We start from the raw sequence: 10,810 nt of genomic DNA on the forward strand, positions 1-10,810 counted from the left end.
CAGCTTCCGGCAGGGCATGCGGAGGGGCCGGTTTCGGGTCGAGAGCCAGACCCGGTCCCCCGGTGCGAACACGGGGGCCTCACTGCGGTGCTGGTCAGCGCTCCTCTTCTGCCGTTCACCCGCCAGTCTCAGCGACTCCTGGACGGCTTTCCAGGTGTCCTTTGAGCGCTGTGCACATTCCTCTACCGCAGGAGCCTCGGTCTGGCTCTGATGCCATGGGGCCAGGACCGGCTGGTAACCCAACACACACTGAAAAGGGGACATGTTCGTTGAGGAGTGGCGGAGGGAGTTCTGAGCGAGCTCAGCCCAAGGAACATACCTCGCCCACTCACCTGGCCGGTCCCGGCAATATGACTGCAGAAACCTGCCCACATCCTGGTTTACGCGCTCCACCTGCCCATTACTCTCGGGTTGAAAACCCGAGGTCAAGCTGACCGAGACCCCCAGTCTCTCCATAAACGCCCTCCAAACTCTGGACGTGAATTGGGGGCCCCGATCAGAAACGATGTCCTCAGGCACCCCATAGTGCCGGAAGACATGGTTAAACAGGGCCTCCGCAGTCTGCAGGGCCGTAGGGAGACCGGGCAACGGGATGAGACGGCAGGACTTAGAAAACCGATCCACAACGACCAGGATCATAGTACTTCCCTGGGACGGGGGAAGGTCGGTAAGAAAGTCCACCGATAAGTGTGTCCATGGCCGTTGTGGAACGGGGAGGGGCTGTAACTTCCCTCTAGGCAAGTGTTGAGGAGCCTTGCTCTGAGCGCACACCGAGCAGGAGGAGACATAAAATCTCACGCCCTTAGCCAACGTGGGCCACCAGTATCTCCCCCAAAGACTCCGCACTGTCCTCTCGATGCCAGAATGACCCGAGGAGGGTAGAGTATGAGCCCAACGGATTCGTTTGTCATGGACCCCCCTTGGCACGTACTGAGCCCCTGCAGGACACTGAGGGGGGGCCGGGTCTAACCGTGATGCCCTCTCTATCTCCGCGTCCACCTCCCATACTACCGGTGCCACGAGACATGAAGGTGGAATGATGGGGGTTGGCTCAACGGACCGCTCCTCGGTATCATAGAGGCGGGACAGCGCGTCGGCTTTGGTGTTTTGGGAGCCTGGCCGGTACGAGATGGTGAAACGAAACCGGGTAAAAAACATGGCCCATCTAGCCTGATGCGGATTTAGTCTCCTCGCTGCCCGGATATACTCGAGATTACGATGGTCAGTCCAGATGAGAAAAGGGTGCTTAGCCCCCTCAAGCCAATGTCTCCCCACCTTCAGAGCCTTGACTACAGCTAACAACTCTCGGTCCCCCACGTCATAGTTTCGCTCCGCCGGACCGAGCTTCCTCGAAAAAAAGGCACTAGGGCGGAGCTTTGGTGGCACACCCGAGCACTGGGACAGCACGGCCCCGACCCCAGCCTCGGACGCGTCCACCTCCACTATGAACGCTAAAGAGGGGTCCGGATGCGCCAACACGGGCGCATTGGTGAACAGCTCCATCAGACGACTGAAAGCTCTGCCCGCCTCTGCTGACCAACGCAAGCGCACCGGTCCTCCCTTCAGCAGTGAGGTAATGGGAACAGCCACCTGACCAAAATCCCGGATAAACCTCCGGTAGTAATTGGCAAACCCTAAAAACCGCTGCACCTCTTTCACCGTGGTCGGAGTCGGCCAATTACGCACGGCTGTAACGCGGTCACACTCCATCACCACCCCGGAGGTAGAAATACGATAACCCAGGAAGGAAACGGCCTGTTTGAAGAACTCACATTTCTCGGCCTTGCAATACAGGTCATGCTCCAGCAGTCGCCCAAGTACCTTACGCACCAGAGACACGTACGCCGCGCGTGTGAAAGAATAGATCAAGATGTCATCGATGTACACTACCACTCCCTGCCCGAGCAGGTCTCGGAGAATCTCGTCTACAAAGGATTGGAAGACGGCTGGAGCATTCTTCAACCCATATGGCATGACACGGTACTCATAATGGCCAGATGTAGTACTAAATGCGGTTTTCCACTCATCTCCTCCCCGGATACACACCAGATTATACGCACTCCTCAGGTCCAGTTTTGTGAAGAAGCGCGCCCCGTGAAATGATTCCACCGCCGTAGCGATGAGAGGTAGTGGGTAACTAAACCCCACTGTGATAGAATTTAGACCTCGATAATCAATGCACGGACGCAGACCTCCCTCCTTCTTCTTCACAAAAAAGAAGATCGAGGAGACGGGTGATGCGCAGGGCCGAATGTACCCCTGTCCCAGCGATTCAGCAACATATGTCTCCATAGCTACTGTCTCCTCCTGGGACAATGGGTACACGTGACTCCTAGGAAGTGCAGCGTTCTCCAGGAGGACTATCGCACAGTCCCCTCGACGATGGGGTGGTAATTGGGTCGCCTTCTTTTTACTGAAGGCGATAGCCAAATCGGCATATTCAGAGGGAATGCGCACGGTGGAAAACTGGTCTGGACTCTCCACCATAGTCGCACCAACGGCAACTCCTATACACCTGCCTGAACACTCCTCTGACCACCCTCTAAGAGCCCCCTGTCGCCAGGAAATCACCGGGTTGTGCTGAGCTAGCCAGGGAATTCCCAACACCACTGGAAACGCAGGTGAATCGATAAGGAACAGACTAATCCGCTCCTTATGACCCCCCTGCGTTACCATGTCCAATGGCACCGTGGCCTCCCTGACCACTCCTGACCCTAATGGTCAGCTATCTAAGGAGTGCACGGGGAAAGGTAGGTCTAACGACACCAGGGGAATCCCTAGCCTAAACGCAAGCCCACGATCCATGAAGTTCCCAGCTGCGCCTGAATCGACTAGCGCCTTATGCTGTAGAGAGGGAGAAAACCCAGGAAAAGAGGTTAACAAAAACATATGACCGACAGGAAGCTGCCCTCCCGACTCCCAGACGAGTTCCTCCAGCACCGGTTGGCCGTGTGTCCTCGCCGACCACAACTGGTGCAGGAGGAAACTCCTCCTCCGGTCCCCCTCGATGCAGCCCCCCCTAACTCCATGGGGATGGGAGCAGGAGGGCCTGGAGGTAGAAACGACAGGGCCTGTTCCGAACGCCCGCGGGCAGCCAGCAGGTTATCAAGACGAATGGACATGTCTATAAGTTCATCCAACGTGAGGGTGGTGTCCCGACACGCTAGCTCCCTGCGGACGTCCTCCCTGAGGCTACATCGGAAATGGTCTATCAAAGCCCTGTCGTTCCACCCTGCTCCTGCGGCCAAGGTCCTGAACTCCAGGGCAAAGTCCTGCGCGCTCCTCGCCTCCTGTTCCAGGTGGAACAGCCGTTCACCCGCCGCACGACCCTCTGGTGGGTGATCGAACACAGCTCGGAATCAGCGGGTGAACTCGGGGTAGTGATCCCTCGCCGAGTCTGGGCCATTCCACACTGCATTTGCCTACTCCAGGGCTCGTCCCGTCAGACAGGAGACGAGGACGCTCACGCTCTCCTCCCCTGAGGGAGTAGGACGGACGGTCGCCAGGTATAGTTCTAGTTGGAGGAGGAACCCCTGACACCCAGCCGCCGTCCCATCATACTCCCTAGCCGCAGAGCCCCGGAGCCAGATGCTGTAGCAGGGGTAGGAGGTGCTGGTGGAGGGGGTGCTGGAGATGAGGTGGGAAGGCCACTCCTCTCTCATTGGTCCATCCTCTCCATCATCAGATCCATCGCCGATCCTATACGGTGGAGAATGCTGGTGTGATGGAGGACCCTTTCCTCCATCGACGGGAGAGGAGGTGCGGCTGCTCCTGCTGATTCCATATTAGGGGTGCGGGATTCTGTCACGAGAGACTAGGTGCGTGAGGAAGAATCAGGCGCAGAGAGCATAAGTTCCACAGGAAGAGGTGCACTTTAATAACGCACCGAAAAACAATGCCCACAACACAGGGCGCGGAAAAAATATGGACCAACCCAAACACACAGGGTACCAGGTCCGGAGCACGAACACCATATATCATACACATGTAACATAAAAATAATCCCGCACAAAACAAGGGCGGGTAAACGTACTATAAATAAGGAAGCCCATCAAGCACACAAAATAGACACAGGTGCAACTAATAAGACAAAACAAACCGACAACGAAAAAGGGATCGGTGGCGGCTAGTAGACCGGTGACGACGACCGCCGAGCACCGCCCGAACAGGCAGGGGAGCCAACTTCGGCGGAAGTCGTGACACTTCCATTCCATTTGACTTGCATGAATACACCCAACTGTTATTGGTTCAGGGACCTCTTCCCTCCAATCCACGGCAAAAGTTTTTTGACTTTGTAATTTAAAAAAAATGAATTTTAATTGAATTAAATGAGAAAAACCTCTTTAAAGCTGCAATATTTAACTTTTTGAACGACGTGACCAAATTCACATAGAAATAAGTGTTATAGATCTGTCATTCTCATTGAAAGCAAGTCTAAGAAGTGATAGATCTGATCTATGTGCACTATTTCTGTGCTTCCCGTTCTTAAGTTTAGTTGTTGCATCTTTTACTTTCGGGTTTTGAACACCAGCTACAAACAGCTGAAAATACAATAGTTTTGGTTATGGAAAATATATTTCACAGCAGTTTAGATGGGACAATGATTATCTTCACAATACTTGCTTGTTTTGTCACATAAACTGAAATTAGGTAAACTATTACAATTTTAGCAACCAAGAAATTCTAAATTTTTGTATTTAATACCATTTTAAATTTAAAGGATTTCAGTTGGAGGAGTTAGCGTATTTTTTGTTGTTGTTTGGGCGCCATTTAGGTTTACTCGATTTGTGACTCCCCACCTGGATTTGGTCTTATGTAGCAAAATTTGAAATTGTTTTTTTTACATTAGATAAAAGTAGAGACCCAGAGTCACAAAATGGTATATCATACATAGCATTTTTGAGGAACAATAGGAAAGTATTTCTACTTTGAAAGTTGACACACTTGTAAACTCACTTTTGAGAAAAGGGCCTTTGAATGATTTGGTACCTACTAAAGAGCTCACCTTTGTCTACGCCCATTCAGCATTGTTCACACTCTCTTAAGCCAGCTCCACCCCTCTCTTTAAAGATTCACACGAGGTCATGTGAGTAGTGTGGTAAAGATTAATACTAAAAGTGGTAGTAGCCCACAATAAAGAAAAATTCCAGGTAAACAGAAAGTGTCCAGAAAACTATATTTTATAAATATTAGATGATGCTTACCCAGACACAATTGTCTAAATTGATGGGTAATGTGAAATAAACGCTTTAACCCCCAGCCACATCCAGTGGTGGAAAAATTACTAAATACTTGAGTAAAAGTATAAATCATTTCAAATTCCTTATATTAAACCGGACGGAACAATTATTTTTTTATTACATTTTTTATTGACGGAAAGCCAGGGACGCCCGGGTTTACTTCTCTTCCTGCTCCATCTGGGCCCAGTCAAAGACACCCAGAACACCACCCTTATGGAATGCTCCTTCCCCTGCCGGTTCCACAATGGCCCTGGTCTCACCTCTCGGTGGACTTTGTCACTGACCTTCCCCCCTCCCAGGGGAACACCACCGTTCTCATTGTTGTGAACAGGTTTTCCAAAGCTTGTCGCCTCCTTCCTTTGCCTGGGCTCCCGTCAGCCATACAAACTGCCGAGTGTCTTTTTACCACTTCTTCTGGGAGGACATTGTGTCAGACCGTGGCCATCTGTTCACCTCACGCGTATGGAAAGTGTTCATGGAACGCTTGGAGGGTCACAGTCAATCTCACCTCTGGGTACCGTCCTAAAGCTAATGGGCAGGTGGAGAGGGTCAATCAGGAAGTGGGCAGGTTTCTGAGGTGTCACTGTCAGGACCGACCAGGGGAGTGGGCGGATTTTCTACCTTGGGCTGACTACGCGCAGAATTCCCTCCGCCACTCCTACACTAACCTCACTCCTTTCCAGTGCGTGTTGGGGTATCGTGTTGGGGTATCGTCAGTCGAGGATGCCTGGTCGTTCTTTAAAAGTAATTTCCTCACCATCTTAAATAAGCATGCCCCTTTCAAAAAATTTCTAACTAAGAACAGATATTGCCGTTGGTTCACTCCAGACCTGACTCCCCCGATCAGCACAAAAACATCCTGTGGCGGACTGCACTAGCATTGAATAGTCCCCGCGATATGCAACTTTTGTCAGGAACCAATACATGCAGTCAGTCAGGAAAGCAAAGACTAGCTTTTTCAAACAGAAATTGGCATCCTGTAGCTCTAACTCCAAAAAGTTTTGGGACACTGTAAAGTCCATGGAGAATAAGAGCACCTCCTCCAAGCTGCCCACTGCACTGAGGCTAGGTAACACTGTCACCACCGATAAATCCACGATAATCGAGAATTTCAATAAGCATTTCTCTACGGCTGGCCATGCTTTCCTCCTGGCTACCCCAATCCCGGCCAATAGTGCCGCACCCCCCGCAGCTACTTGCCCAAGCCTCCCCTGCTTCTCCTTCACCCAAATCCAGATAGCAGATGTTCTGAGAGAGCTGCAAAACCTGGACCCGTACAAATTAGCTGGGCTAGACAATCTGGACCCTCTCTTTCTAAAATTATCTGCCGCCATTTTTGCAACCCCTATTGACAGTCTGTTCAACTTCTCTTTCGTATTGTCCGAGATCCCTAAAGATTACAAAGCTGCCGCGGTCATCCCCCTCTTCAAAGGGGGTGACACTCTAGACCCAAACTGTTATAGACCTATATCCATCCTGCCCTGCCTTTCTAAAGTCTTCGAAAGCCAAGTTAATAAACAGATCACTGACCATTTCGATGCCCACCGTACCTTCTCCGCTGTGCAATCCGGTTTCTGAGCTGGTCACGGGTGCACCTGAGCCACGCTCAAGGTACTAAACAATATCATAACCGCCATCCATAAAAGATAGTACTCTGCAGCCGTCTTCATCGACCTGGCCAAGGCTTTCGACTCTGTCAATCACCGTATTCTTATCGGCAGACTCAAGAGCCTTGGTTTCTCAAATGACTGCCTCGCCTGGTTCACTAACTACTTCGCAGACAGAGTTCAGTGTGTCAAATCGGAGGGCCTGTTGTCCGGACCTCTGGCAGTCTCTATGGGGGTACCACAAGGTACAATTCTCGAGCCGACTCTTTTCTCTGTATATATCAACGATGTTGCTCTTGCTGCGGGTGATTCCCTGATCCACCTCTACGCAGACGACATTCTGTATACATCTGGCCCTTCTTTGGACACTGTATTAACTAACCTCCAAACGAGCTTCAATACCATACAACACTCCTTCCATGGCCTCCAACTGCTTTTAAACGCTAGTAAAACCAAATGCCTGCTTTTCAACCGTTCGCTGCTCGCACCCGCCCGCCCGCCCGCCCGACTGACTAGCATCACTACTCTGGACGGTTCTGACCTAGAATATGTGGACAACTTGTCATACTTGAGCCAAATTGGAATATTCGGGGGGAATGCGTACGGTGGAGACCTGGTCTGGACTTTCCACCGTAGTAGCACCAACGGAAACCCCTAAACACCTCCCCGAGCACTCACGCGACCACCCAGTAAGAGTCCTCCGCTGCCATGAGACAGTGGGGTCATGACAGGCTAACCAGGGAAGGCCTAGCACCACGGGAAACGCAGGAGAGTCAATGAGGAAGAGACTGATTCTCTCCTTGTGACCCCCCTGCGTCACCATACCCAGGGGAGCGGTGGCCTCCCTAATAAACCCGGACCCTAAGGGTCGGCAATCTAGAGTGTGAACTAGGAAGGGAACAGCCACTGGAACAATGGGGATCCCTAAACTATGAGCGAATGCTCTGTCTATGAAATTCCCAGCCATGCCTGAATCGACGAGCGCCTTATGCGGGGAAAACTCAGGAAAAATGACATGCAAAAACAGGTGGCAACAGAGGGCTCTGGGTAAGAATGGTGCCGGCTCACCTGGGGTGACGCTAGAGTGCCCTGCCTGCTGCCTTGACCCCCAGAGGAACCAACTCGACACCGGCCGGCAGTGTGACCTCTGCGGCCAGATGGTGCATGCGAAGGCTCCTCCTCCGGCATCCCTACGCGCAGCACCTCCCAGCTCCATAGGTATCGGAGCGTTGGTGCTGGAGGATGGAACCAACAGAGCCCGATCTGGATGTCCGCGGGTTGCCAGCAGGTTATCCAGCCGGATGGACAGGTCCACCAGCTGGTCAAATGTGAGGGTGGTGTCCCTGCAGGCCAACTCCCGACGGACATCCTGCAGCGATAGTGGTCGATCAGGGCCCTGTCGATCAGGGCCCATCCCGCTCCGGCGGCCAGGGTCCGAAAGTCCATAGCGAACTCCTGGGCGCTCCTCGTCCCCTGCCGCAGGTGGACGAGACGTTCACCTGCCGGCGGGTGGTCGAAGACTCCAGGGCTTTCCCCGAGAGGCACGAGACGAGGGCGGACACCCTCTCACGGCCCGAGGGAGCCGGGTGGACGGTCGCCAGGTATAACTCCAACTGCAACAGGAAACCCTGGCAGCGGGCAGCAGTCCCATCGTACTCCCTGGGGAGGGCGAGACGAAGCCCACTGGAACCGGGTGCAGGGGGAGCGAGTAGTGGAGGCCCCTGTTGTGCTGGAGGGACTCCCTGTCTCTCCCAGCGGTCCATTGCTTGGACGACGCGGTCCATGGCGGCGCCGAGATGGTGGAGCATCACTGCATGCTCCTGGACGCGCTCCTCTACCCCTATAACAGGGGCACCTGCTCCTGCTGACTCCATCGAGGTGGGGTATTCTGTCATACGGTGGGTGTAAATGGAAGTCAGGTGCAGGAGAGCAGAGATGAGTGAACAAAGAAGCACTTTACTGAGGCAATAGTAAGAACAGAACGCAACCGCGTCACAAAAACAAATGCCCAAAGAAGTGAGGCAGCACAAAGTACAACAGCCAAGTACAAAGTACCGGCTTCCACAAATCACGGGTACAAATAAAACCCGGCGCAACCCAGCCGGAAGCGTGCCGACCTAGACGATAAACAATACCCCACACAGACATGGAGGGAACAGAGGGCTAAATACACATAGTAATCATGAGGAGATGTAAACCAGGTGTGTGGAAAACAAGACAAAACAAATGGAAAAATTAAAGGTGGAGCGGTGATGGCTAGAAGACCGATGACATCGACCGCCGAACGCCGCCCGAACAAGGAGAGGGACCAACTTCGGGGGAAGTTGTGACACAACTACAAATACCTAGGTGTCTGGCTAGACTGTAAACTCTCCTTCCAGACTCATAATAAACATCTCCAATCCAAAATCAAATCTAGAATCGGCTTCCTATTTCACAACAAAGCCTCCTTCACTCCAGCCGCCCAAACATACCCTCGTAAAACTGACTATCCTACCGATCCTCGACTTCGGCGATGTCATTTACAAAATAGCTTCCAATACTCTACTCAGCAAACTGGATACAGTCTATCACAGTGCCATCCGTTTAGTCACCAAAGCCCCTTATACCACCCACCACTGCGACCTGTATGCTCTAGTCGGCTGGCCCTCGCTATATATTAGTCGCCAGATCCACTGGCTCCAGGTTATTTGTAAGTCTATTCTAGGTAAAGCTCGGCCTTATCTCAGCTCACTGGTCACGATAACAACACCCACCCGTAGCACGCGCTCCAGCAGGTATATCTCACTGGTCATCCCCAAAGCCAACACCTCCTTTGGCTGCCTTTCCTTACAGTTCTCTGCTGCCAATGACTGGAACAAATTGCAAAAATCACTGAAGCTGGAGACTTATATTTCCCTCACTAACTTCAAACATCAGCTATCTAAGCAGCTAACCGATCGCTGTAGCTGTACATAGCCCATCTGTAAATAGCCTACCCAATCTACCTACCTCATCCCCATATTGTTTTATTTACTTTTCTGCTCTTTTGCACACCAGTATTTCTACTTGCACATCATCATCTGCTCATCTATCACTCCAGTGTTAATTTGCTAAATTGTAATTACTCCGCTACTATGGCCTATTTATTGCCTTACCTCCTCACGCCATTTGCACACACTGTATATAGACTTTCTTTTTTTTCTATTGTGTTATTGACTGTACGCTTGTTTATTCCATGTGTAACTCTGTGTTGTTGTTTGTGTCGCACTGCTTTGCTTTATCTTGGCCAGGTCGCAGTTGTAAATGAGAACTTGTTTTCAACTAGCCTACCTGGTTAAATAAAGGTTAAATATATATATTTTTTAAATCAGCCGACCCTGGCACCTTGGCATCTGAGCCAGACTGAGGCCCCTGCAGTGAACGAGTGTTTTCGGTGTGCTGAGGAGACCTGGAATGCTGCGAACACTCGTCTCCAGCGGGCCGTGCGTTAGCACAAGGAACAGGCCAACCACCACCGTAGTGAGGCACCTGTTTCTTCTCCAGGCGACCGGGTCTGTCTCTCTACCTGGAACTTGCCCCTCCGCCTGCCCTGCCCGAAGCTGAGCCCACGGTTTGTGAGGCCGTTTAAAGTCCTGAGGAGGGTTAATGAGGTAACCTACCGTTTGCAACTCTCTGCTGATTACCGCATTAACCCGACTTTTCATGTGTCTCTCCTCAGACCAGTGGTGCCTGGTCCCCTTGCTGAGGCTGGACCCAGTGACGCCCCGCCTCCTCCTCTGGACATCGAGGGAGGTCCGGTGTACTCAGTCCGTGAAGTCCTGGATTTGAGGCATCGGGCGGGGTGTATCCAGTACCTCATCGACTGTGAGAGGTATGGCCCAGAGGAGTGTTGCTGGGTTCCTGCGGGGACATCCTGGATGCTTCGCTGACCAGGGATTTTCACAGTTGGCGCCCTGACCGACCCGCACCGCGTCCCTGTGG

The sequence above is a fragment of the Salvelinus namaycush genome, chromosome 21 (genome assembly GCF_016432855.1).
Source record: "Salvelinus namaycush isolate Seneca chromosome 21, SaNama_1.0, whole genome shotgun sequence".
NCBI classification, from domain to species: domain Eukaryota; kingdom Metazoa; phylum Chordata; class Actinopteri; order Salmoniformes; family Salmonidae; genus Salvelinus; species Salvelinus namaycush.